Below are 27,923 nucleotides of genomic sequence, written 5' to 3' on the forward strand. Positions count from 1 at the left end.
GCACATATTCAGCACGCTGTGCAAAACAACAAAAACTATAACATTTAATGTGCCAGATCAGCAATTAATGCTCATACTTTATCTGCATAATAAATGAAGCTCATCACCTACCAGTGCAGTAAAAGTTATTCCATGGGGTATTGCAGATAATTGTATTGCAAGAATCTGAAAAGTTTTTTAACTGAAGATTAGCCCTGACAGGTCAACTAACTAGCATCTTGACCCATGGACCCCATCAGCTTGCCTTTCAGGTCAAGGGTTTCATGACTTGTCAGGGGCGGTAGCTGAACAGGTTACCTAAGCTCTTCGGTGGTAGTTATTCGCCCTCTCCCTCTTTGGTTTTCAAGTCCTTGTCAATAGTTGCTTCTTAACGCTTGTTAAGTTTGTGAAAATTTGAAATGTTGAACTTTTTTTTTTAAATTACATAGCTATATGTAATAAATTTATTTAAAAAAATACGTAAATAAAGGTTTGATTTCGTCACAGCATACCAGGGGAACCCAACCAGAGGTTATTTGTGATGTTTCGAGAATATCGTGTCCTCTATTTGGGAAGTAGTGTGCGAGCTAGGCTTTGATGTGGCTCCTGTTGCTACTTATAGTAACACTTTTTTTTTCAACTTTGTATTTTATTCATTTTTCTCCAAAAAGGCATTACAGGCTTCAATCCATTGTATGACACACATTATCTTTCTTAACTTCTCCAGCCGCACCGACGGACGTACAAACATATAAGACACTGTTGGGGGTAAGGGAAACCAAGGGAGGGGGGGGGAGCAGAGGAAGAGGTCACTGAATTTTTTTCCAACTGTTTCTGTGATGAGCACTGCTTTTTGTTACCTTCCATATAATGGATGCTCCGGAGGCGCCTGCTGTTTCTGTGGCTAAGCCCATATTTGTGTGCACTTCCCTTATTCTCCTGGGTAGCCCCTACCTGTCCATCTGTCTCTTTTTGAATACTGATCATATGAGAAGAACTCATTTACATCTATCATAGCCAGACGGTGGCATTGCTCATCCCTGGGATGTCAGTCTGTGCCAACCAAGGCAGCCAGACCTTTTGGAAATTTGGGCTAGAGTCGTTAATCGAACTTGTCAACTTTTCCATCTGGCAGACGAACCAAATTCTATTTCGAATCTTTTCAATAGATGGAATTGTGTTCTGGTTCCATAATGCTGCGGTCTAGCACCTCATAGCAGTCGCAAAATGCGCAATTAATTTATTCCTTGCAGTGGTCTGTTTAACAAGAACAACCAGGGGTCTAGCTGAATCTCGAGGCCCAATATCCTCTGTTGCCAATTGCGAATTTGTTCCCAGATCTACTTAACACCTTTTTAACATAATTATGGTATTTAATACCATCTTGGTTGTAAGACAAGGTGTGTAGTTTGGTATTCTTGTTGGCTCAGTCCAGGAAATTGTAATGTTATGCTATTTAATTGATTTGTTTTTAGATATATTCAGTAAACACTATGGCCTTTGTCTCCTTTTTGTGTCTGTCGATTTGTGGAGTGTTCTGCCGACATAAAAAATGGAGGTATGATAGCCAATCAGGTAGCATGCCTCCCTTTTTGATGATGTCACATCACTCCAATAAAGGAAAGACATCACATGGTATATCTACCAATTCGATAGGTTGGTGTACCATGTGATGGTTGTCATTATTTTTTTTTTGCTGAAGTGACATCATCTTAAAAGGAGGGAACCATATCCTACCTGATTGTCTGGCTTCCCTCCCTTTATGATGTTATCACATCCTAAAAAAAATGGAAGCCGTCACATGGTACACCAACACATCGGATTGGGGGTGTACCATTTGACAGTCAAATGTGACGTCACATTTCAGCCCAAGAAGCCGTCGGGGCAACATCTCGGCCTCTTTTGAATTATAAAGCAGAGAAGACAGAAGAGAAGAAGAAAAGAAAGAAGAACTTACTGGAGACGTCTCTTCAGTCAACTAAGGATCGTGAACTTCAGGCTGTTGACCATTGCGACAAGGGTCGAGAGATGGTTGTGGAGTAGGATGAGGGTGAATACATGAAAGGTATGAAATACAATGATTGTATTTTATTTGTGTATTTTTTTAAGGTGCCCATTGACTGCCAATGTACTAATCCTTGCCCCTTTCTGGGTATAGATAAGAACAGTGACAATCAATGCATTGTTCGTTTTTATTTCATTGTAATGTATTTTTTGTTATGTGTTTGTTCTTTAGGTTGCCCATTCATTGTCATTGTGACAATCCATGCCCATATTGTGGGCAAGATTTACCACAGTCACAATCAATGGCTCTATTGTCAAATGCTTGCTTTTATTTCAATGTCATGCGTTTTATTTTGTTGCTCTTTTTTAATTTGTTGTTAGCTTGCCCATTCATTGCCATTGTGCAATCCATGCCCATATTGGGGGCATGATTTATCAGTGTGACAATCAATGGGTAGAGGGGGTAGATGGGGTAGTTGATTAAGGGGCTAGTGGCCAGTAGTTTTGTAATGTTGCTGCCAACGGAGGACGAGGAGGAAGACGGAGACCACCTTTTTCCTGGCAGGGGTAAGTACAATTCTACTTAAAGTATCACACATGGTAAAAATTGACCGCAACTAGAAAGACTTAGATCATAAAATGATGGTAAAAATATACAATATTTTTTTAGATAGAAAAAAAACAGAAAGCACCATCTAATATAACATGAATACAAAGCAGAATAACTCTTAATCAATAGGTGCAAAGGGACCTAGGGGAATCCTTTATATCTCCTAATTGAAAGTACTACAAACAAAAAGAGGGCGGTCCCCGCACTCAAATAAATTGAAAAACCAATACAATGAAAATCTGAAAGAATGCAATTATTTATAATCCAATCAACAAAGCATACACAGTGTAACACTGTATATATAAACCAAAATGTCTACACAATTAGCTGTTTGTTGAAATAGCTAACACATGGAGAACGTCTAGTGACTAAAAAAAGGTATACCCACAGAGTGCAACAGAAAAAAAACAACTGTGCATGAGAAAAATTAATGACTACACGACAAAATAAAATCACAAAAAAAAATCAAGTGAAGGGGAAACAAAGCTAACAAAACCAATAACCATATAATGTATGGAAAACGGAGGAAGAAACAATACACAAAATGAAATGTGTATGGGGGACAATGTTTCTGCGATATCCTTTCTTCAAGCCCATTCCCACAGAATAAATAGATGTGGTACTTCCCTTATCAGTCCAAAAATAGATGGGAGTCCCCCTTCTACAAGATACCAAACAACCATGCACAAAAATATATAGGAGACTGGTATTGAACACGATACCAAACAACCAAGCACAAAGAAATCTATATGAGACTTGTATTGAACAAGATACCAACCAACCAAGCACAAAGAAATCTATACGAGACTGGTATTGAACAAGATACCAACCAACCAAGCACAAAGAAATCTATATGAGACTGGTATTGAACAAGATACCAATCAACCAAGCACAAAGAAATCTATATGAGACTGGTATTGAAAGTCTGTGTGTAGTGTATAGTTGTCTACTCTTTTGTTTTGTTTTTATTTTGAGTATTGTTTCTCCCTCCGTTTTCCATATATTATATGGTTATTGGTTTTGTTAGCTTTGTTTCCCCTTCACTTTGTTTCTTTTTGTGACTTTATTGTCTCGTGTAGTCATTAGTTTTTATCATGCACATGTTGTTTTTTTGTGATGCAAGCGTTATTTACCTCTATGAATTTACCTTTTTTAGTCACTTTTTAGTTTACCTTTTAGTCACTAGACTGTCTCAGTGTGTTAGCTATTTCAACATACTGAACAGCTAATTGTGTAGACATTTTTTGTTATATATATTGTGACAGGGTCATTGACTCTGTATATGTTAGTAGGAGATGGCAGTATGCATGCATTCCAGTAGACGAGGGGTTAACCCAGCTTATTAAGCAGTCCACAGGTGATTCAAATTAAGCTAGCTCGCCTGCTTTAAAACAGGAAGAGGAAATGCCTCTGGGGGAGCAGTCTCTCTCAGACACATAGAGAAGACAGGGGAGTGGTGACAGACAGACACAGGCTGCTCAGATTGATCCTGTCCCAAGGGGCAATAAAGCTCCCAGGTAAGGAGCCAACTGGTGTTGTTGAACATTGTTGGGCTGGAATAGGTTAGCTAGCCAGCCAGGTAGATAGACTGCACTTTTGTTTAGTCAGTTCCCCGACCGGGGATAGGTTTTTGTTTACGTTTATTGCACTTAAAGGGACAGAGTACCCATTGTTTTGGTTACACTTTTGGACAAATAAATCCACCAGCATTATTTCACCAGAAGAGTCGTGTTGTCTCCTCACTAACCACTGTCATCCTGCCACACGTAGTGTCAGAAGTGGGATGTCGAACACCCTGTAAAAGGGGCAGAGCTACAGATTGCGAAGCAAAATATCTTGACTATGTTGTGGGAAGGGGGACAGTAAAACATCAGCCCAATAAAGTTGAAACCATTGAGAATTGGCCCCGCCCCCTTAAAAAAAAACAGGTGAGGACATTTCTAGGCATTGTAGTTTACTACAGGTGATTTATACCCCATTTTGCAACCCCGGCTGCACAGCTTTCAGATTTAGTAAAGGCAAGGGCACCTGATGTTGTAAAATGGAGCACTGGTACGGAGACCGCATTTTTAGACCTACGTACAGCGCTCTGTAGTCACCCAGTCTTGGTAGCCCCGGATTTTACGAAGGATTTTTTTCTGCAAACGGACGCCTCCGAAGTAGATCTCGGAGCAGTACTGTCCCAGTTTGTAGGAGAAGAGGAATACCCGGTCCTCTATCTAAGTCGCAAATTGTGTCCCCCCGAACAAAGATGCCACAGTAGAAAAAGAGTGTTTGGCCATAAAGTGGGCAACAGACACGTTGAAGTATTACCTTTTAGGCAGGTCTTTTATGCTCGTTACAGATCACGCACCCCTAAAGTAGATGCATAGAAACAAAAAAAAGAACTCGAGAGTTACCCGTTAGTTTCTGTCGTTGCAACCTTTCAACTTCGGCCAGGCATACTGCACGGTAATGCTGATGCACTCTCTAGGGTGCACAGTCTCGGTGCACGGGCCGCTCCACTCGGTAACGTTACGCTGGGAAGGGGGATATGTGACAGTGTCATTTACTCTGTATACAGTATGTTAGTTGGAGATGGCAGTATGCATGCTTTCCAGAAGACGAGGGGTTAACCCAGCTTATTAAGCAGTCCACAGTTGATTCAAATTAAGCTAGCTCGCCTGCTTTAAAACAGGAAGAGGAAATGCCTCTGGGGGAGCAGTCTCTCTCAGGCACAGAGAGAAGACAGGGGAGTGGTGACAGACAGACACAGGCTGCTCAGATTGATCCTGTCCCAAGGGGCAATAAAGCTCCCAGGTAAGGAGCCAACTGGTGTTGTTGAACATTGTTGGGCTGGAATAGGTTAGCTAGCCAGCCAGGTAGATAGACTGCACTTTTGTTTACTCAGTTCCCCGACCGGGTATAGGTTTTTGTTTATTGCACTTAAAGGGACAGAGAACCCATTCTTTTGGTTACACTTTTGGACAAATAAATCCACCAGCATTATTTCACCAGAAGAGTTGTGTTGTCACCTCACTAACCACGGTCATCCTGCCACAATATATATAGTAAACCCAAGTGATTTAGAAAGGCGCTAAAACACAGTATAGTGATACATTTAAAATAATCAGTGAATTGTAAGGTGAGTAAGAAAAATTCTCAACCTTCACAGGGCATTTGTACAAGTTCCCTCATAGGCAGTAACGGACATCCAGAGTGTGAAGGGAGCGATGTTTCAGGAATACCAACCGGTAAGTGAAGAATCAGCGTTTAACGGGAAACAAGGTTGGAGGATATTCGGAAGCACTCTCACTCAGGGTTGTATTCATGTAAAACAGCAAGGAGAGACCATGGTGTGGACCAATAGACAAAAATGTATATAGGTAAAAACATAAGAAATGTACTCACAATATGTACATCAATTGCGGACACATAAAGGTATCTTTTGAGGCAGTGTGGTTCACATCGGGAGAGATGGTAGTCTGGCCGTTCAGTTTGAAACTCCCTCGGTCCGATCACGGTGGACGGCGTTTGACGTCACATCCGTCGGGGACCGACAACTTCCAGTAGGACGGAGGGCAAAGCAGATGGTGTGACGGCACAGGAGACTCTTCACCTTTACCTCAGAATCAGGAGCAGTTGCATGCTGTGTACAAGCTCTACGCGTTTCGCTGATCTAAACGTCAGTAGTCATATAGTCTCCTGAGGAAGCTGATGTTTAGATCAGCGAAACGCGTAGAGCTTGATCACCGCATGCAGCTGCTCCTGATTCTGAGGTAAAGGCGAAGAGTCTCCTGTGCCGTCCCACCATCTGCTTTGCCCTCCATCCTACTGGAAGTTGTCGGTCCCCGACGGATGTGACGTCAGACGCCGTCCACCGTGATCGGACCGAGGGAGTTCCAAACTGAACGGCCAGACTACCACCTCTCCCAATGTGAACCACGCTGCCTCAAAAGATACCTTTATGTGTCCGCAATTGATGTACATATTGTGAGTACATTTCTTATGTTTTTACCTATATAAATTTTTGTTTATTGGTCCACACCATGGTCTCTCCTTGATGTTTTACATGAATACAACCCTGAGTGAGAGTGCTTCCGAATATTCTCTAACCTTGTTTCCCGTTAAACGCTGATTCTTCACTTACCTGTTGGTGTTCCTGAAACATCGCTTCCTTCACACTCTGGATGTCTGTTACAATATATATAGTGTCACATAGTGAATGCTATGTTGTATTGTATTGTATGTCTTTATTTATATAGCGCCATAAATGTACATAGCGCTTCACAGTAGTAATACATATCATATAAATAACAAATAATATAAATAACAGGTCATGGGAATAAGTGCTTCAGATATAAAAGTAATATTAAGGAAGAGGAGTCCCTGCTCTGAGGTGCTTACAATCTATTGGTAGGTAGGGAGAACATACAGAGACAGTAGGAGGGAATTCTAGTAAGTGCGTCTGCAGGGAGCCAAGATTTATGTATCATGTGTCCAGGATTATCCAGTGCTATTCATATGCTCGCTTTAAGCAGATGTGTCTTAAGGTGTGTCTTAAAGGTGGATAGAGAGGGTGCTAGTCGGGTATTGAGGGGAAGGGCATTCCAGAGGTGCGGGGCAGAAAGTGAGAAAGGTTTAAGGCGGGAGAGAGCTTTAGATACAAAGGGGGTAGAAAGAAGACATCCTTGAGAAGAACGCAAGAGTCGGGATGGTGCATAGCGAGAAATTAGGGCTGAGATGTAAGGAGGGGCAGAAGAATGTAAAGCTTTAAAAGTGAGGAGAATTGAGTGTGAGATACGGGATTTGATCGGAAGCCAGGAGAGAGATTTCAGGAGGGGAGATGCGGAGACAGATTTAGGAAAGAGTAGAGTGATTCTGGCAGCAGAGTTTAGGATAGATTTCAGGGGGACAGGTGAGAGGCAGGAAGGCCGGACAGCAGGAGGTTGCAGTAATCAAGACGTGAGAGAATGAGGGCCTGAGTCAGAGTTTTAGCCGTCGAGTAACAGAGGAAAGGGCGTATCTTTGTGATATTGCAGAGGAAAAAGCGACAAGTTTTAGAAACGTTTTGAATACGAGAGGAGAAAGAGAGAGAGGAATCAAATGTAACCCCTAGGCAGTGAACTTGGGCTACTGCGTGAATGACCGTATTTCCAATAGTAATGTGGAAGGAGGTAGTATAAGGAGCTCTGTTTTTTCCATGTTAAGTTTCAGTCGGTGGATGGCCATCCAGGATGATATTCCAGAGAGGCATTCAGAAACTTTGGTCTGTATAGTAGGTGTAAGGTAAGGGGTTGAAATGTAAATTTGTGTGTCGTCAGCATAGAGGTGATATTTAAACACAAAAGATGTGATTAGGTCACTGTAGGAGGACATGTGCAGAGGTACGCAACAGAGACTATTTTAAGGTGAAATTATAACAAGGATTTATTGTGCCTGTCGCTTTAAACACAGCAAAAAAAAACAACGTAAGAGAAATAGTGAGCCAAACAAAAACCTGCTCCACTTTGGCATATATGTATCCTTATATTCCAGTCCTTTTTAACTGGGTGGCTACCCAAGCTATTCATCAGCCCAAGTCATATAGATATATATATATATATATATATATATATATATATATATATATAGACAACAGTCATTTGAAACTAAAGTCTTATCTGTTTGCTGGGTTGCTGCCTTTTCTCCGGCTAATCAGCATCCAGGTTTAGAAGTCTTATTTGTCAGCTCCAGACATCTGTGTTCTCTCGGTCAGTCTCACCTGGGAGACTCAGGAACCTCTGCTCTGTCTCCTAGTTCAGCTCACATGTGAGCTAAGGAGTCGCTCTTCCTGTCTCAGAGGCAGGCTTTTTCTAACACCTCTAATCAGCCAGGTGCTGGTCAATTAACCAGAACACTGCTGGATTAGAGGCAAGTTTTCTGAACAGGGTAAGTCCCCTGTTACAGTCACCTAGAAAGAGTGTGTTAAGAGAAAAGAGAAGGGGTCCAAGGACAGAGCCCTGGGGTACCCCCACAGAGAGATAAATAGAAGAGGAGGAGGTGTTAGCAAAAGAGACACTGAAAGTCCGATGGAAGAGGTAAGAGGAGATCCAGGATAGAGCTTTATTCCGAATACCAAGAGTATGTAGAATGTGAAGGAGAAGAGGGTGGTCCACGGTTTCGAATGCTGCAGAGAGGTCGAGTTTTATGAGCAGAGTGTAATGACTTCTGTCTTTGGCAGCATGGAGGTCGTCAGTTATTTTAGTGAGGGCTGTTTCAGTAGAGTGAGCAGTGCGGAAGCCAGATTGTAGAGGGTCTAGAAGAGAATATGTGTTGAGAAAGTGTAGAAATCGAGAGAATACAAGACGTTCAAGGAGTTTGGAGGCAAAAAGCAGGAGGGAGACAGGTCGATAGTTGGAAGGACAGCTAGGGTCAAGCTTGCTGATTTTGAGTAATGGTATAACGGTTGCATGCTTGAAGGAGGATGGAAAGGTACCAGAGTAGAGGGAAGAGTTAAAGATCTGTGTGAGCATAGGGATTATAGAAGGAACAAGAGGTTTTAGGAGATGGGAGGGAATGGGATCAAGAGGGCAAGTGGTAGAGGGAGAAGAGGAGATCAGCAGTGACACATCCTCCTCCGAGATAGCGGAAAAAGAGTCAAGAAAGGCAGGAGGAGAGATGGGAAGCAGTGTGGAATGGGAGGAGGCAACAGATGGGATGTTCTGACGTATGGATTCCACCTTTTCCTTTAAAAAGTCAGCAAAGTCCTGAGGTGAGATGGAGGAAGAAGAGGAGGCAGCCGAGGGTGGTCTGAGTAGAGAGTCAAAGACAGAAAAGAGTCGGCGTGGGTTTGACTTGTGTGTGTTGATTAGTGATGAAAAGTAGGTTTGTTTAGCCTGAGAGAGGGCAGAGTTGAAACAGGACAGCACAAATTTGTAGTGAATGAAGTCTGCGAGCGTATGAGATTTCCTCCAGAGGCGTTCAGAGGAACGAGTGGAGGAACGCAGCATGCGTGTGTGGGAGTTTAGCCAGGGTCTGGGGTTAGAAGGGCGAGGACGGCAGAGAGAAAGCGGGGCATGTAGATCAAGAGAGGAAGATAAGGCAGAGTTGTAGTACCTGCCCAGGTTGTCAGGGTCTGAAGCAGAACTGAGAGAGGAGAGGGAGGAGCGTAAAGTGGAATCAAGAGCTGGTAGGTTAATAGAGCGCAGGTTTCTGCAAAAACGAGGGCGAGATGGAGAGAAGCGAGAGAGAGAAAATGAGATGAAGTGATGGTCAGAGACAGGAAAAGGGGAAATGGAGAAATCGGAGAGAGAGAAGTTTTTAGTGAAAACCAGGTCTAGGTAGTGTCCATCCTTGTGGGTGCTGGCTTCAGTCCACTGTTGAAGGCCAAAAGAAGAGGTTAGAGAGAGAAAGCGGGAAGCCCAAGGGAGAGAGGGGTCATCAATGTGGCAGTTGAAGTCCCCAAGGAGAAGAACAGGGGAGTCTGAGGAGAGAAAGAAAGAGAGCCAGGATTCAAAGTGAGAGAGAAAGGCAGAAGGGGGATGAGTAGAGGAAGGTGGGCGATAGATGACCGCCACATGGACAGGGAGAGGAGAAAAGATCTGGACTGTGTGAACCTCAAAGGAGGGAAAAGCAAGAGAGGGAGGAATAGGAACGGTTCGGTAGCGGCAGAGAGAGAAGAGCAAGAGCCCCACGCCTCCACCCCTGCCATCAGGGCGCGGAGTGTGGGAGAAGGAAAGGCCACCATAAGAGAGGGCAGCTTCCAGAGCAGAGTCAGACTGAGTGAGCCACGTCTCAGTTATAGAAAATAGGAGCAGAGAGTGAGAGAGAAAGAAGACATGCACAGAGAGGAACTTGTTGGAGAGGGAGCGAGCATTCCAAAGGGCACAGGAGAAAGGGAGAGAGGAGGGAGGGTGGTAGTGGATGGGTATGAGGTTTGAGGGGTTTACACCAGAAGGAGTAGAAGTTGCATGTGGAAGGCGAAGGAGAGCAAGTAGAAATAAGGCAGGGACCAGGATTGGGAGAGATATCCCCAGAAGCAAGGAGGAGAAGCATGGATAGAAAGAGAATGTGTGAGGATGATTTGTAGGGGTGTGTTTTAGTGAAGGGGGTATAGCTGTGGCTTGTCAGAGGGCGCAGGTAGGAAAGGAGTTCATGTGAACTGAGAAGTGGTGAAGGAAGGAGAGATGAAGATATATGAATAGAGTTAGAGACATGATGAGGCTGGTGGAAGGAAGTGCATAATTTGAAAAGAAGTGAGGTTACAGCAAATATAAAAAATAAAGGTGGTATCACAGCAATCGTTAAGTGCTGAGATGTGCAGTCTGGGATAGATGATATCCTCCTTGGATTAAAAATCATTGCATTCTTGCAGATTTTTTCTTGTACTGGTTTTTCATACAATATTTTTTTTGTTTTTACTGGGTGCAATATTAATTCAGTTTGAACACTCTAGTCTAGGTCTATGTCAAGAACCAAGATTTTAAAGAGCAAAACATTAAATGATAAGTTGTATCTTTTTCAAGGCTACTCGAGATTTCAGTCAAGATTCATTAGGATCAGCATAACAGGTTCCTTTTGAATCTAAAATTTAACTCACTGCCAAATTACCGAAATATCACTACAGAGGATTATGCAATCTACAAAAAAAGGTCTTTAAAATGTTTCCTTTCATTTATACTGTTTTCAACATACATTCATACAACTGCAACCACATTAGTGCATTTAGAGGCAGTGTGCGTACATTTTCAATCTGCCTGGCTGTTTAGCTCTCAAGGCAATGCTTTTCAATTCCTTCTACCATCTAATTGGATAGTAACCAATTGGCTTTAAAGTAATGGTTTTCCTGCAACAGTACTTCTTACTTCTTTTCTTGTACTAACAAACTTCTAGATTTTTTTCACTGAATGAACTGTACCACCTAAAACAGTATTTTATTTGCATTTTTATTGCAAGGCAAAATACGTAGTAGTTTTAGTATACAGTATAGTGTTCTTTTTGCCATTAACACCACGTAAAAGAGGTTATTCACTTCTTTTGCATTCTTCCGATAAAAAATGAGGAGAAAATTGAGCTGAAGCAAAGACTGGCAAGTTTCATAGTAGGCAGAAGAACGGTATGTAAAAGCAAGTGTAGCTCTCAGAACTAATAATTAAAACATATAGTGCCACATACAAGCTTTCTGGATCTCGGATACGTCACTTAGGGATTGCATTTTTGTGACAGGATACTGCTTAAAATACCAACTCCTAATGAGTAATTATTTTGTATGTCTCTCATACTTTTTTATTATCCCTTTTCAGACTTACTTTATTTCGTTGCACTTGTAGCCCAGGAAAAAAGAACAAATGAGCTCATTTGAAATCTCTGGAAGAATGATTAATTCTTTTAAGTCAGTTGGTTACTATCCAGTTGGTTTCACTGAAAAACAGTACTATATTTAGAAATAAATCACTGGTAATATATTACAAAAACCATTCACTGTTATCAATATGAAGATGATATCTGAAATAAAGAGTCAAGTAGGACACCATCATTTCGAGAGGAAAAAAAAAAGAGTACGCCATTTCAGACTTGGAACCTCAATACACCATGAATAGTTACCCTGAGGAAATGAGCTTGAAAAAATGGTAGTACAGCTAAACAAAGAGCTAAGACAGGCAAACCCACAAACACAATGAGAGTGAAGAATGAGAATATGGTGATCAATAGGTATCAAACATGTCTGAGATTTTTGTGGCTAGAAGTTATTAACCTTGTATTTTACTGCATAAATGTGATTCACAATTTTGTTTTAAATCAATTTTAGTTAAGTAAGCAACCTGAGGGTACCATTGGAGAAAATATGAACTGGGAATACTGTATCTAATAAAAGAGAACATAAACTTCTCAGATAGTTTGAGAGGAAAGCTGGTGTTGAGAGTGAGTTATGGAAGATATAGGTTACCAATAATATAAGCAAGTATAGGAGGATGTAGTCAACACTACCCCAAACAGAACTTTGACAACCAATATGATTAAAAACAAATAGAAGGCTCTCCTTAATATGAGTATTCTATTTTTTAATCATAATGTAGTTCTCCCTCTGTTGAGATCGCTATATTGTGCCCTATTATATTATATAAGCTGATCTTGGTTAATAACCATTTTTCTGTGCCATGTTATAATCTTATATATGTATAAATCTAACTTTGACATTGTGTTTTAATTAATAATGTTTTACACAGTGAATTGATTTATTGCTATCGCTCACAGGCAATCAATCTATCATTGCATTTGACCACCTATAGAAAGACAGATAGGGTCATATGTTATTTCCCTGATGAAGCTTTTTTTAAGCAAAATGTGAAGGGTTATGTGGGTTCCCTGCCATTGATCTCATAGCTCATATCCTTATACCCAAGTGATTGAGTATCAAGCTGACAGCTGCGAGCAAAGATACAGCTACAAGTTCTATTACGGACATTTTAACGTTGTCACGTCCTTTGACGTCATCTACCGGAGACACATCGACGCATACAACTAACCCTCCATCGGAGTGGCGTCCACCGAGCCTGTGTGTTTCGCTGGGATGTTTCCCACAATGATGTTTTAACCTTTTGCCAGAAAGCTCAAGCTTCAAAAATTCTTCAGGATGCGTGAACTTATGGTTGCTAATTCACTAGATGTTCCACTTTTAGACCCCACTGACAGAGCTGTTCTTGATAACCTTTCATCCCTACTGGCAGAATCAGACAGAATTCCAGGAGAAGGGCCCTTCACTAACCTCCGGCCAAAATCAAAATTCTTGCCGTACAGTGAGAATTTTGCCAACATAAATGTCTTTGTTGAATTGGTCACCACAGACCTTGAGAAACTACCCAAGCGGAGAATGTTGGACAACCTCACTGTAACAGGGGACTTATCCCTGTTCAGAAAACTTGCCTCTAATCCAGCACCTGGCAGATTGGAGGTTTGTTAGAGAAAAGGATCCTCTGAAACAGGAAGGAGAGACTCCTGAGCTCCCACGTGGGCTGAAGCAGGAAGGGACAGAAAGGTCTTGAGAGCTGTAGACTGAAAGCCAGACAACAAGACAACAAGGGGAGAAGACTTCTAAAACCTGAAAGCGCCTTACGACAAAAAGGCTATGCCAGGAGAGCAGAGAAGGATTCCCCCCTACTGCTACGAGAGAGACAGATAAGCTTTACTTTCTGAGACTGTTGTATATCTGCACATATCAAACTATATGTTTGGGCCTGGGAAACATGCTATCTAAAGGGAGTTCTGGACTACATATGTTTACCTAGAAATACTCCCAAGTGGAGCAGAAGCTTTGTTTAGCCCCTTATTTGCATACGTTTGATGATTTTCTATAAAAGCCTTTTTTTAGTTCACCTTAAAACCAGTCTCTGTTGCGTACCTCTGCACACGTCTCTTACACTCACCAACTTATAACTATCAGCCCTTAACGAGCTGGAAGCTAACAAAGAGATAGTAGCTAAACCCTCTGATAAAGGTGGTAATCTTGTAATCTTAAGCACATCTGATTATAAAACGGAGAATTTGAAATTATTGTCAGATACAGCATGCTATGAGATCATGGATAGGGATCCCACAATCAAATACACTTCTGAACTCATAGCCATTCTCAATAAAGGTCTGATGGACAAAGTCATCTCCAAACAAGAGTATGACTTTATTGTTGTTAAATGTCCTAAGATTGCTACATTCTACTGTCTACCCAAGATCCACAAGAAGAGAACACCACTAGGCCGCCCTATTGTGTCAGGGGTAGGCAATCTGACTGAGAATGCTTGTTGTTATGTAGATCAGGTATTCAGGTCATTCGTGGTATCACAACCCTCTTACCTTAGAGACACGAAAGATGTCTTACAGAGATTGAAAGGGGTGGTGATACTATACTAGTGAGCCTGGATGTAGAAGGCTTATACACTAACATTTATCACCATAAAGGCCTTTAGGTGGTGTCCCATTTTCTCCAAACTAGAGGACAGCTGTATACTACTCATAAGAAGTTTGTACTATATCTGCTAACATTCGTACTAACTAAAAACTTCTTGTTTTTGGAACAAAATATACCACCAAAACAGGGCATGGCGATGGGTACTAAGTGCGCACCATCCTACGCCAAACTATACTTAGGTTGGTGGGAGTCTAAGGTTTTTTTCACAGAAGAGCTTGAACACCTTAACTCACACATCACCCTATGGGTATGCTTTATCGATGACGTGCTCATCCTATGGGAGGGCACCCTGGCATTGCTCCATGAATTCATTGGTATTCTCAACAGAAACCAGCTGAATTTATACCTCACATTGGAGCACGATGTTGCAAAATATGCTTCCTGGACCTGATAATATCAAGGGGCCGGAGGATCATATTGAAACTAGTGTGTTCTGCCCACTGCTACCAACAACCTCCAGGAGGCCTCCAGTCATCACACCGCACTCTAATCCAGGGTATCCCGATGGGTCAATTCCTAAGGATCAGGCAGAATTGCAGTAATAATGATGAATTTGAAGCTCAGGCATCCATCATGACTAAGCGCTTTCAGGAAAGGAGGTACAGTATGAAATCACTTAAAAAGGCGTACAAAAGAGCGAAGAACCTACCGCGCAGTGAGCTCCTGATTGATTAAACTCCCAATACAGATGAGAAACTAGTTATGTTCATTGGCATCTACCATAAACAGTGGCACCTAGCAAGAGGTATCCTTGAAAGGCATTGGCACATTCTTAGATCTACAATGCCAGCACAAACAGTGCACAGCACTTTAAAGAGTTAACAAGCAATTATTTCTTCCATTTAAGATCCATGCCTATGATTTTTAATTAAAAGTTTAGAGGAAGTAAAGATTTGAGGATGTGGGGGGGGGGGCTCCTCCTGACGAAGCGGCAGAGTGCCGTGAAACGCGAGAGAGAAATATTTGTGTGGCAGTGATCCCTGATAGCCGTTGAGAGCCTTGCCGTGCTGTCTTGAGGGAGAACGAGAGAGCGGAAGCACTGTTCCGATAAGCTGGTTTGCGCGATAGAAACACGCCCCCAAAGAGTGACGTCAAACGCCGGCTTTTATGGTAGAGGGGAATTGTGATCATCCGCACACCGCAGCAGCGTGGGGAGCTGCTTTCCAGGGTACACGGCTGAGGGGAAGTCTGCATTACAGAACTATACTTCATATTGCCTGTGATATTCTGTCAAAGTGTGAGTATATATCCTTGTGCACACTAAACACTTTGTTTCATTGGTGATCTACACTATTGCCTTGTCTTTATTTGAGGGATACCTATCCATACACATCGGAGACAGTGGGGCTACTGATGAACCCTGGGACCGGCGAGACAAGACATGGAGTAAAGAGGCATGCAACAGCCTATAGTTCTAATATCTTCTCTGTATTTGTTTCCTGTAAGTGTTATCACATATGAGCCAAGAGTTTCACGCATATCCTACCTCTATGTATATACAGTGTGCACTATTGTAGTTTCTATTTTTTCTGGGTTACATGCAGGGAGCATGCAGTGGAGGCCGCCGAGCACACGGTAACCCTGAGTGGGCGTGAGCCTGCGTCGGGAGGAGGCTGAAGTGCCCGATGACCGGGAGCAGCGGCAGGCTGGAGCCGCAGCGTGCGCAGGCTGCTGGAGCACACGTGCAACGTGCATGTGACACTGGGCACCGGGGAAAAGGGGGGGTGACAGGGGGGCACCGGGGAAAGGGGGGGGCAGGGTCCGGGGTGGACAGACAGGGGGCAGTGGGGGGGGTGACACCCGGGGGGCATGGGGGTGCGCTACCCGGGGGGGGGGGCAGGTGATACCCGGGGGCAGGGGGCCTCAGCGGGAGACAGGGACACAGAGTCGTGTGACTGGGGGGTGGGGGAGAGGTGAGGCCGGCGGCGGGTGGTAGTGGTGTGGATGGTCCTGCTAAGTGAGATTCCTAATCCAAGTGAGGGCAAGAGGTGCAATGTGAGGGGTGGGGTGAGGGGGTTGGGGGGGGGGACGTCCGTGGCCAATGACACAGGGCCAATCACACAGGGGGAAGACATACACACACAAACATTATTTGAGACTTATAGATATAAAACGGAAACTCAAAATGGATTATTCGGCAAACCTAGTAAACTTCTAGATACAACAGTAACACTGAAAAATGGCAAACTACACACATCTGTATACAAGAAACCAACAGACAGATGCAGTTAGTTACCTCCACAACTCCAGCGTCCATCCCACTCATACCAAACAAGGTAACATACACAGCCAGGCTATAAGATACCACCGCATATGCTCTGACACTGAAGACAGAAACCGGCATATCACAACCCTGACCGAACACATACCACTAGTGGCCACATACAACCCTACCCTAGAGGGTATACGAAAAATAATCAAAGATCTGCAACCCATGCTGGCAGAGGATGTGACATTAAAATAAATCTTTCCCAAACTTCCTATTCTTGCGTTCCGGCAACCACCAAACCTCAAACAGAAATTAGTCAACAGAAAACTTCACAACAAACTTAAAGACACTGATAATGGCACAAAACCGTGCAACAACACATGTTGCAAACTCTGCAAACATATATGCCAAGATCCCACAGCCAGTCACAACAATGGAACACGCAATGTTAAAGGATCACACTGCTGCACATCCAGGAATGTAGTGTATATTATGCAATGCAACAAATGTGACCAAGGATGTACATTAGTGAAACCAGCCAAAAACTTCAAGGCAGAATGAATATGCACCGACACTCTATACATCACCCGCCGAAGAAGGAAGATACTGCTCACCTGTGGGACATCATTTCTCACAACCAGATATTTCCATAAATGACTTAAAAATCAAAATCCTCAATGGAATGTTTAAACACACCCAAGAACGGAAAACATTTGAACTCAGAATGATAAGACTCTTTGACACCAAAACAAAAGGCCTTAATGTGGATATGGGGTTTCTCACACACTATCAGAATTGTTTGTAATCATCCTGCCTGTCTCTCTTCTTATCAACACCTTCTTCCCCCCCCCCTCCCCCACCCCCATGCTGTTCCTTGTTACCCTTCCATGGCTTCAAACACTTTTTCACCCCACCTTATCTATTGCTAAGTACATCACTGTTGTTTTTTTTGCTCTCCCTTACACTGTTTTAGACATAGATTCCTTTGTAAATCGGTATTGCCGACCTGAGGAAGAGATGAGAACTCTCGAAAGCTTGTCCTATGACATAAATTGTTAGTCCAAATAAAAAAGGTATCACCTAATACTGAAGAATTCATTTATTCTGCACTATATATATTATATATACATACATTCATACACACACACACACACACACACATCACTCACATTCAGGGACTATTTAACACCTCTAGGCATAAATCGCACACTACACAGGGGGGGGGGGGGGGGGGGATGGTCTCTAGCCACATTCCAAGATGCACTGTTTTTGAGTAAACCCCTTGCCTGCTTTATTCAATGTACCATAGCCGGAAGAAGAGATCAGTGTATCTTGAAAGCTTGCATAAATAAAAGCATTTCGTTAGCCACAGAACGGTATCGTCTATTCATTTTTGATTTTATATATATATTTTTTTTTCAATCTTCCTCTATTAAGTGTGCTGTAACCATTGCAAAGGCGGTAAGGATTTTTATTTATTTATTTATGTTTTTAGCAGTAGTAGTAATTATTGCCTAGCTCATGCTTGAATTTTCAAAAGTAATAATACAAAAAAATTAAACCTTGCCAAAAATTCTTCTATGCAAAAGACCAGTCAAGAGTCTGAAAATTAGGCAATTGTGTGTGTCTGATTTTATCATATACATACAGCATAAAGAAAAACTGAAAACACAACAGTTAAACTGAAGGTTGTGTATAACAATGTATAACGGAATTCTCATTTCAATTGGGAGTTGTGACTGACTGAATATTGCCTCTATATTAAAAAGGATTGATTTTTGCAGACATATTAACGCCAAACCACATCTTCTGAAAGAGTTAGGATTGTGCAGGCGTATAGGGATGTAGCAAAATCAAGTTAGGCTACAAGTGAACAATAAAAGAAAATACAAAAAGAAGATATTTGTAATCTGAAGCTCTGCCACACATATAGAAATACTGTACAGTAGCTAACAGTCACTTAAGTGCACTAATTGATTTTCCTTCACTATAATCTATATGAGAATTTTGCAGATCATAATTTTTCCTTCAAGTGAGCTAACATGAATGGCTTGAATAAGCCGTCAAGAATTAAATAAATAAAGAGCAGTACATGCTTCCTATTTGAGGCTCTTTTAATGGATTAATCTGTGTGAAGACCACATTAAGTAAATACGAATACCTGTAGAAAGAATATTGCAAGCATGTCCATTTGGCTATGTTGATTAGCAGTAAAAAGTATGAAAACCTGAAAGTACAGTTGCAACTGCCGGACGGTTGTCGACTGCTTGCCAAAGAAAATTCATTTTGGCTACCGGGTAGTTGCCCCAGGGTGGGTGGTTAGGCCTCTCGGTTGGGTAGTGGGAGGGTTAACCATTTCATTACTATAGCGGTTACTACCGCTACGGTAATTAAGGGGTTAACCCTTCCCGAAACCTTCCCGGTAAGCCTAGCCTCCCTGTGGGGCAGCTACCACGTTCACACACCACCTCTACCACCAATAAACCAGGTAGTCTGGCTTAACCACTTATTGCCTTAGCAGTTAGCCACTAAGGTAATGAAGCTGCTTTTATTTTATTTTGATAACATATTATTGTAGCAGTGGGTCTCCAGAGAGACCCCCTGCTTCCCGAGTTACAGGCCCCGTTATGGGGTGCCGGTATCCCTCTGGTTTGTTCAAATCTCCAGATCACGTGGGCCGTGTTATTAAAATAAAAGCCCCATGATTGCCTGTTAGAGGCGAGCAGGTAGAGTGGCTGATTCAGTCTATCTCTTACTGCGCGTCTCTTACAGGTGGAACCCGATAGTATTCACATAGCGCAAGTCCCATTAAAACAGAGGGACCCCCGCTGTGTTAATTCGATGGGCTATTTGTGTGGCCTGCTGGAATCTCGCGGTGTGGGACAGGTTTGTGCAGAATTGTTAAAGCAAAGGGTCGACAAAAGGCAGTTGCACCTGTATGAAAGTATTGAACTGAATAACAAACAGACAGTAAAGACAATCTATAAAAGTCGCTCCAAATATTTTTTTTATATAAAAAAGGTTGAATACAAAAATCAAACCATCATATATTAAAATAAAATATACAATTATTTTAAAACCACCCGACTCAAAGTGGAAACATGAACTTGGTATTTGGAGTTTAGAGGTCATTCACTGCCACTTTACTCTTTCTTATAGTATGTAGTGACAGTTTACATAACCCTACAGTATTGAATTAGGGCAATGAAGCAGCGGTACAGAATGGTAGTGAACACTGCAACGCTGATGATAACCTAGAATTAACAGCTCTTGCAAATCAAAATATAGGATAATAATTCATCTGATTTGCTGTATTATTACATCATACATAATTTCTTGTATTCATTAACATGAAATAGCTTGTGGATGCAAATACACATTTTTGTTTTCCGAAACAGATGAATAAAAGAAGTAATAACATTTTATATTTGTGTAGTATTACTAATGTGTGTATTTACACGTACAACTATTGAAGAAAAGATCCCATTTTTCAGATTTGGAATTACTATACACCATATTCTTTCGTTTTTCATCATATTTTATATATTTCTCGTTCAATCCCCATAAAAATGTGCGCAATTGTAGGTTTTGTTATGTAGATTAACACTATATAAGACGCACAATGTAGACAATAAACCGATCTTAACTAAACTGTTGTCACTGTATTATTTCAAGACGTACCAGCTGTGTACACTGCAGTAAGTTCATGTTCATTAAACAAAAAATAGGAGTTTTTTCTTCGTACCTCGTAAATGAATTAAACTGATGTAATCTAATTTGAAACACTAAAATTACTATAAAGTTTGAGTTCAAAGTATGGATCAAAGTATATACTCAAAATGTCCTTCTGCTGAAACACACGCCCGAAGACGAGAATGCGACTGTCTGATTGCATAATCAATAGCACATTGATTGAGCTGCTCCCACTCCTGAACAATATGTCGTTTTACAAATTCGTTTTTTCAGTCCTGCTAGTGTTTGACCAAAACAAATGGTAGGACAAAAAGAAAAGAAAAAATTTGATCCAGGATTGGGATTTATAGTAGCATCATAGTGACTTGGACACCACAAATTATAATGACTTGGACAGTTAAGCACAGGAAAGTAGTTAACACCCAGTTAAGAATAGAAAATAAATAAATACAAAAATAGATTAAATTCCCTACCAGCTTTCAGACATTTAAAAACTCTATGAAAAATCCCCCTTTTAAGGAAGCCTTTCTGGCATACCCACAACATCAAACAAAAAGTGAAAAAGATATTCCACTCTAAGAAAGACATTCTCTTGGAAGCAAAACATACACATACTACAACTTTACATTTATTCCTAAAACTAAGACAAATATCACTAACAAATAATTAAAAAGAGGAAGTATCGCAGAGGAGTATCAGTGTGGGTTATACTCCTGACTAGAATATGCAGGGTCAGCTGTATACTCAGATGCAACGTGGTAAAAACAGGACAAGCCCCCATGGTAATATTCACAAACAAAGTGCCCAACATGTTTCACTCCTGAACAAAGCTTCGTCAGGGGTTAAATACCCCTAACATCCACCACTCCACCCTCCTCCTTCCAACCCTATTGGCACCAGCTGTGCGGTTGGACCAAACACTGCACTATCTAACACCCCATAACATTTACACACCCAAACCTTAATGGGACCAGCTGTGCAACTGGACCATAGCCATCCTGAGGTATACTCCGTCCCACAATCAGAACCCACTTTACCTAATGTCACCGACTTTGAAGCAACTGAACCTGGTCTGAATCCCTTTATAAACTCTCTTTGTGACCTTGGGGTAGTAACTTTATCACCATGTGCCAAAGGCACTAAAATTAGATTGCAAGCACCTTGGGGCAAAAACGTATTGAGCCTTATTTTTATTTACAGTAATGAATGTATTGTCAGCGCTATATTAGGAAAAAAATATTTGTATTCTAAATATATATATTTTATATTACCATCAATATAAAAAAATTCAAAATCACAGTTTTTATGTATCAGACATTTTGGAGCTATACTAACGCTCTGTGTCACGAACAGCACACCTGTGAGCAAGTGATTTGTGTATGTGACGAGGGTTAATACACACAGCTATTTTGCTGACTCACTAATCTCACTGCAGGGTCCCTAAAATTAGTAATATCTCTCCTCAATCTGTCACAATATATATCCTAAATCGCTGCCACCACCAAAAAAAGCTTGAAACAAAGGGTCCGAACCTAAGGATTCTCCCAAGGATGGAGAGTAGGTAGGAAAGCACTCAATTGTGTGCACTCAATACCTATGCTGCCATTTTGAATCAGTAATTAGAAACCATTGGTAATATCATGGAGCTAATTTATACCGCAACCTTTGGAGGTGGAAGGATGTCTGTGTTATTTGGATGAGTGGCTAACTAAATATGTGTAGCGCAGCTTTCCCCCTCCCCTCCCCCCACCACCACTCCCCCCCATTCTCTGGGAGATCTGGCCTTTGCTACCGGTGTTGTGGTGCTTCATACCTGTGAGGTTCCAGGAGATGCTGAGGGTCCACAATGGTATGGGGAAACAGGACAGGCTTTTGGATGTCAACAGGCTTGGTTCTTCTCATGTCTGGTGCAACGCCTCCATTCACTTTGGGCTCCAGGTGTGCTGGAGACAGTCCCCGCTGTGAAAGTCATACTGCATGCTCCTACCCAATAGACTGTAGACTCAGACAGGGGTATATAAAACAGGATCCTCTTTTATTGCATCCACTGCAGGTGTTATTATAGTGAATACATTTATCAGCAGGATCCCAGGCCTCTGGATGGTGCCTGACCTTCTCTCAGAATTTAGGCCTTTGCAATCTGGTAGATCTATTCAGCCCTCTAAGGGGCTGAGAGAACGTCTCACTCCCAGCCAAGAGGGACTCAGACTGACTGTAATTAGACATGCATCCTCTCCAGTACAGAGGGGGAGGGCACAAGGTCTGCACCCTGATTGGCTGCACACAGACCCAGATCACCTCCACCCTGGTCACTCAGAGAGGCTGCGTGAGTGTGGGGAAAACCAAGATGACAGCCTGTCACAGTCTGCAGATATCAGGACATACATGACAGGGAGGGGAAGAAGGATAGCCAGTATCAGCCATGGCTACATAAGTAAGCCCCATATAGTATAAGATTTAGCAGTGGTTGGGTTGGAGACCAAATTAAAAGATCACATTTTAATAACAATCAAACTCAAATATAATAAATAGGGAGCTAAAACAAATAAGACACTTGATTGGGTGCAACAAACTGAAAAGGACGCATCATCAGATTATAAAATAAATTCAGTGTGGCTTGTCTAATATTTCAAAAGGCAGGTTGGACCTTTATTACTGACCAGAGAATTTCTGTAACCTAAGGTTAAATAGCCATTATATAAAGAGCAGGATTTCTCTTGTTATATAATGGCTGCAACTATAAATGAGCTCTGGACAGTAAATGTATCCTATTAGAGCTCGGCAAAAAGTGTCTGCAGTGCACTAACTGTGTGAGTGCCAGTCAGACACAGGGGAGGGCAAGTAAACACCCTAGTAATAAGGGTGCGATGTACTGAAGTTGTGACTGCAAGCTAGGCACCTAAGTAATTATAATTGTGGCTTGCCTAGAATGCAGGAATGTCTGCAGTGTGCTAAACGCAGTTTGCCAGTCACTAAATAGGGCTACAAAACCTCAGAATTCGAAAAAACAAACATACTGTAACCCATAATCTCCCTCAATCTCAATATTGCCCTAGAATAGAAATAGGGGAGGGTAAAAGTAATAGTGGTAGCCCTGAGGAAAGCTATGTTTGCCCTCAATACTGACTAATCTGCATAATCTGATTGGGAGATAACTGAGTGCAATTGCAGCTATGATTCAGAGGTCTGGGTGAACTCCATTCAGTAGTGCCATAAACTGCAGCAGTTATTGGGCTATAGACATTGGTAGGTGTCCAATTACGGCTCAAAAATAGGGATGAACTGCAGTAGTTACTACCTAGGTACCTCAGTAAATTCAGTTGCTGTTTGTCATTGATGGAGAAGTGCCTACAATGCACCCAGCATAGTTTGCCTGATGCTGTGTAAGGCCGTCCTTCCAATGATTATGAACATAGAAGTGGAAAAACTTTGGGTTAGTTGAAAAAGATTTGGGCAGCTGCCCCCTGCAGATTGCGGCTTCTGGATGTTCTTATTACGGATGGTTGCACGCGTGTGTAGAATTGTAAAATGCAACATGTATCTTTTATGAAAAACTTAAAATCCTTCTCCCCTCTTCCCCCCTACCCAGATAATACACGTTTAATTTGAATTACATTCTGATTTTCGCTTCATCTTCATCTTCTTGGTGGCTTGCTTCAGGGGGTAGAACTTACTTAACCCCTTTCCTGCCATACAAGTATGCCGCTCTCATATAATCCCATTACAATTTTAACCTTTCAACTGCCGGAGGGGCAAGCAAACAAATATTTTCTTTCAATATTTTTTACGTCTGGAGGGCAAAACATGATGTTCCTGTAATTATGGTATTCTTCCAAAGCAAGGGGAGCGCAAATGTTCACAGCGTTTCCATGTAAGAGATAAAGAGACACAATATAGTGCAACCTATCATCAGGTAAATGTTCCTGTAATTAACTAGGCCACAAGGAAGAGTGTCCCTTCCAGTCTTATGAGGATACTGATGATGATGTCTCTTGTGTGGGCCCAGAAAGGTGACACACCCACAAATCACCTCTAGGATGGTGGAGCTACCTGTACCCTGTAAGCCCCGAAAAGATAGGTCTCCACCATGACCGTGAAGATGATTGACTACAGAAAGAGCAGGACCAGCTGAACGCCAAATATTTTCGCCAGTTAATGCAACTAAAAGAAAAGCATGGTGGTTGCAGTGAAACTGCTGAAGTTTCAAACAAAGAATGAGACCCCAGTATGCCTGATGGGACAGTCGTCAAAAGCAAAAAGGTGGAGGGAAAAAAAAGGAACAAGGTTCTCCGCTTAACATGGAAGGGTCAGACACGTCCACAGACCCTACGGAGAAAAAGGGGGGCCGAGATGCCCGGCAGACTTGAGGAATGACGGAGTCTCCAGAGGGCCCAAGACAGTGCACGTGAACCCAGAAAAATTGTCTCTCTGTCATGTTCTAGGCTGCAATACCCATGCTTATCCACCGTCCACCATCTTTGACAAAGGGCAGGCCAGCCCGAAACGTGTCAGATGTTCCTCTCACAAGGCTTTGTGAGTGCTTGGTGATGTGACCCAATAAAAAGAAATCATTTTATCAACTCTTTTGATCCAGCCACCATATTTTTTTGTTCTTTAATTCAACAAGCTGTGCACTGTTTGCACCTCCCTCCATGGGATACTCTCTGCCTGTACAAAAGGAACAGCAGCACGCTGACAACAGGATACATTGATGCCAAGTGTGAGTACTTGAAAACTTCAATCAATTTCTGTGTTTCAGTACTCTTAAACTTATCCAGTCTAGCACCAGGGGGTGATTCTGGACATTAGTTTAATTAGATTGTAAGCTCCTCGGAGCTTGGACTCCTCTTCCTTAATGTTACTTTTATGTCTGAAGCACTTATTCCCATTACATGTTATTTATATTATCTGTTATTTATTTGATTACCCCGTTTATTACTACTGTGAAGCGCTATGTACATTAATGGCGCTATGTAAATAAAGACATACATACATACAGGTGTGCCGACGAGTATTCTAAAACTTGCCTTAAACTTGCCTTGGAAAATCTGGGGCTATCACCAACAAGATCCAAGTACATGCTGGGTACATGCTGCAAACATTTCAGTGACATTTCTGCAGAGACTAATGGCCCATCGAATTAACACAGCAGGCATCCCTGGCAGTCCCATTCAGTTTGAATCGGACTGCCAGGGACCCCGCTGTTAATCTAATGGGCCAATAGTCTGCCTGCAGAAATGTCAATGAAATGTTGCAGCATGTACTCAGGATGCACCTGGGTCTTGTTGGTGATTGCCCCAGATTTGTTTTAGAATACTCGTCGGCACTACAGTACATACATACATACATACATACATACATAAGGTGTTTTATGGTGGGGGCTGTTTGTCCATACACTTTGGTCAACCTGGTCATCCCACTACATGGCCCTTCATTAACGTAACTCCCCCTAATAGGTGCATTATAAATAACTGGACACACTGGCAAGCATTTCATTCAGAAGATTCCTGTATTAATTGTTGATACGTTGTTACATCATGATCATTTGAAAATGCTACACTCATTTTGTTTCAAAATGTCTTATGCTCACTTTTAAGAGCATAGATATAGAGTTTTGCTCCATTTTTTCTATTATCCACCGGGACTGCTGCTGCTCTGCTAGCTCTCTCAAAGAACATTCCAGACCCTGAAACCTGACACCTCTGCACCTGTGCTCTACCTCTCAGCCTGCCTATATAAACTTCCCCTTCCTGTCTTTCAGTTCCTGTTTATACGGGTTCCAATGCAGACTTCTATTTCAGTTACAGCCCACAATATATAATACTGAGGAGGCCAAGGTGGGACTAATTATCACCCTGTTCAAGGATTAGGCCCTTGCTTGGGTCTCCCCTATGTTAGAACAAAATAGCCCACTACTAAGGAATCTGGAGGGATTTATCGAAGCCATGAGCCTGATTTTTGATGACCCAAACCATGGTGCAACCCCTGAGGTAACTCTGAACAACCTTCGTCAAGGAAGATGCTCGACAGCTGAGTACACCGCCGAGTTCCGCAGATGGGTTACCGATAGTGATTGGAATGAGGCCGCCCAGTGATATCATTTTCGGCAGGGTCTCTCTGATCAAATTAAAGACGAAGTGGCCATGATGGTGCTTCCAGAGGGATTTGATGAATTTGTCTGTTCATGCATTCAGATCGATCGAATGCTTACAGAAAGACGATTGGAGAGACAGGGGTTTATGCCAAATAACTCAGGGGTTAGAGATGTCAGCACCCCAAGACGTTCCAGGGAGACTGAGGAGGAGTGGATGCAAGTAAACACATTGTGGGGACCTATTTCAACTGGAGAAAGGAATAGATGCCAAACAAAATATCTCTGTTTATATTGCGAAAATGAGGGACACTATCTTGCTGATTGCCCAAATAAGTCCGGGCGGTCTTCTTTCCAGAGCCCTAGGAGAAATTAGCTGCACGCCATTTCAAAGACTGTGTTCTCTGCTTCTCTACATCCACACCTCCTGGTCCCCGTTATAATCGAGGAGGAACACATCGTTTTTCAACCACAGTAATGGTCGACTCAAGAGCGGCAGGGAATTTTATGGACATAGATTTCACCAAGGGCCATTCGGTACCTTTTATAGCCAAGGAATCACAAGAAAGGATGGAAGTCATTGACGGTTCTCCTATGAGCTCTGGACCTGTTACCCATGAAACAAGTAATTTAACACTAATCAAAGAGCTCAATCCTCAGAAGAAGATCTAATTTAGTTTCATTCCTTCACCTTTGTTTCCAGTGATTCTGGGAATTCCATAGCTCGTGATCCACAACCCACTAATTTACTGGAAGACCACAACACTCCTGTTTCCCTAGGAGCACTGCCAGCTAGCCTGCCTACCTAAAACTCCTATACCATAGTGTGTGGGAATATACAAGTTTTCCTCGTCCCAAGAAAATCTACTGCCAACTCCATACGCTGAGTTTTTGGATATGTATGACAGGAAGAACCCACATCATTCTTATGAGCAGTGTTCGACAATCCTATACATTTACACGCCCGGGGCGGGTGGATTTAACCCCCAGGCGAGTAAATATTGGCCCAAGCAGCACACGTGTTTTTTTTTAAATTCCCCCGTTCGCGCTGAAATTTCCCTGCTCGCTCTAAAAAAAAAAACAAAAAAAACTCCCCCTACCTGACAGCTGATTGGCGCGCGCTCCCAGGCTTTGTGGGCGCGTGGCCAGGCTCTATATGAGCCCGCCCCCAACGAACGGCCATTCTTTCTGCCCAGAGATCTGTTGGAGGGTAAGTACTCTCCATGCTGCGGCCCCTCTGCTCCTTTCCTGCGATCTCCCTGGTCCCCAAATGGCTCCCTACTCCCCACCGCGGCAGCTCTCCTGTCCCCTGCTCCTGTCCCCTTCCCCTCCTCCTGTCCCCTGCTCCTGTCCCCTTCCCCTCCTCCTGTCCCCTGCTCCTGTCCCCTTCCCCTCCTCCTGTCCCCTGCTCCTG

General features: G+C 42.4%; 1 protein-coding gene across 5 annotated transcripts in view; it reads right to left on the minus strand.

Moving 5' to 3' along the window:
• Nucleotides 1–27,923, minus strand: part of LOC142482964 (uncharacterized) — a 760,779-nt gene that overhangs the window by 473,641 nt on the left and 259,215 nt on the right. The window contains exon 1 of one of the 5 annotated variants that reach the window (XM_075583102.1): nt 4,993–5,065. The exons of the other annotated variants lie outside the window; for them this stretch is intronic. The gene's annotated coding sequence lies outside the window, so the exon portion shown is untranslated. Of the gene's footprint in view, nt 1–4,992; nt 5,066–27,923 lie in introns of those variants that run through there. 5 annotated transcript variants of the gene reach the window in all.

Source organism: Ascaphus truei, chromosome 2, assembly GCF_040206685.1.
Source record: "Ascaphus truei isolate aAscTru1 chromosome 2, aAscTru1.hap1, whole genome shotgun sequence".
Lineage (NCBI taxonomy): Eukaryota > Metazoa > Chordata > Amphibia > Anura > Ascaphidae > Ascaphus > Ascaphus truei.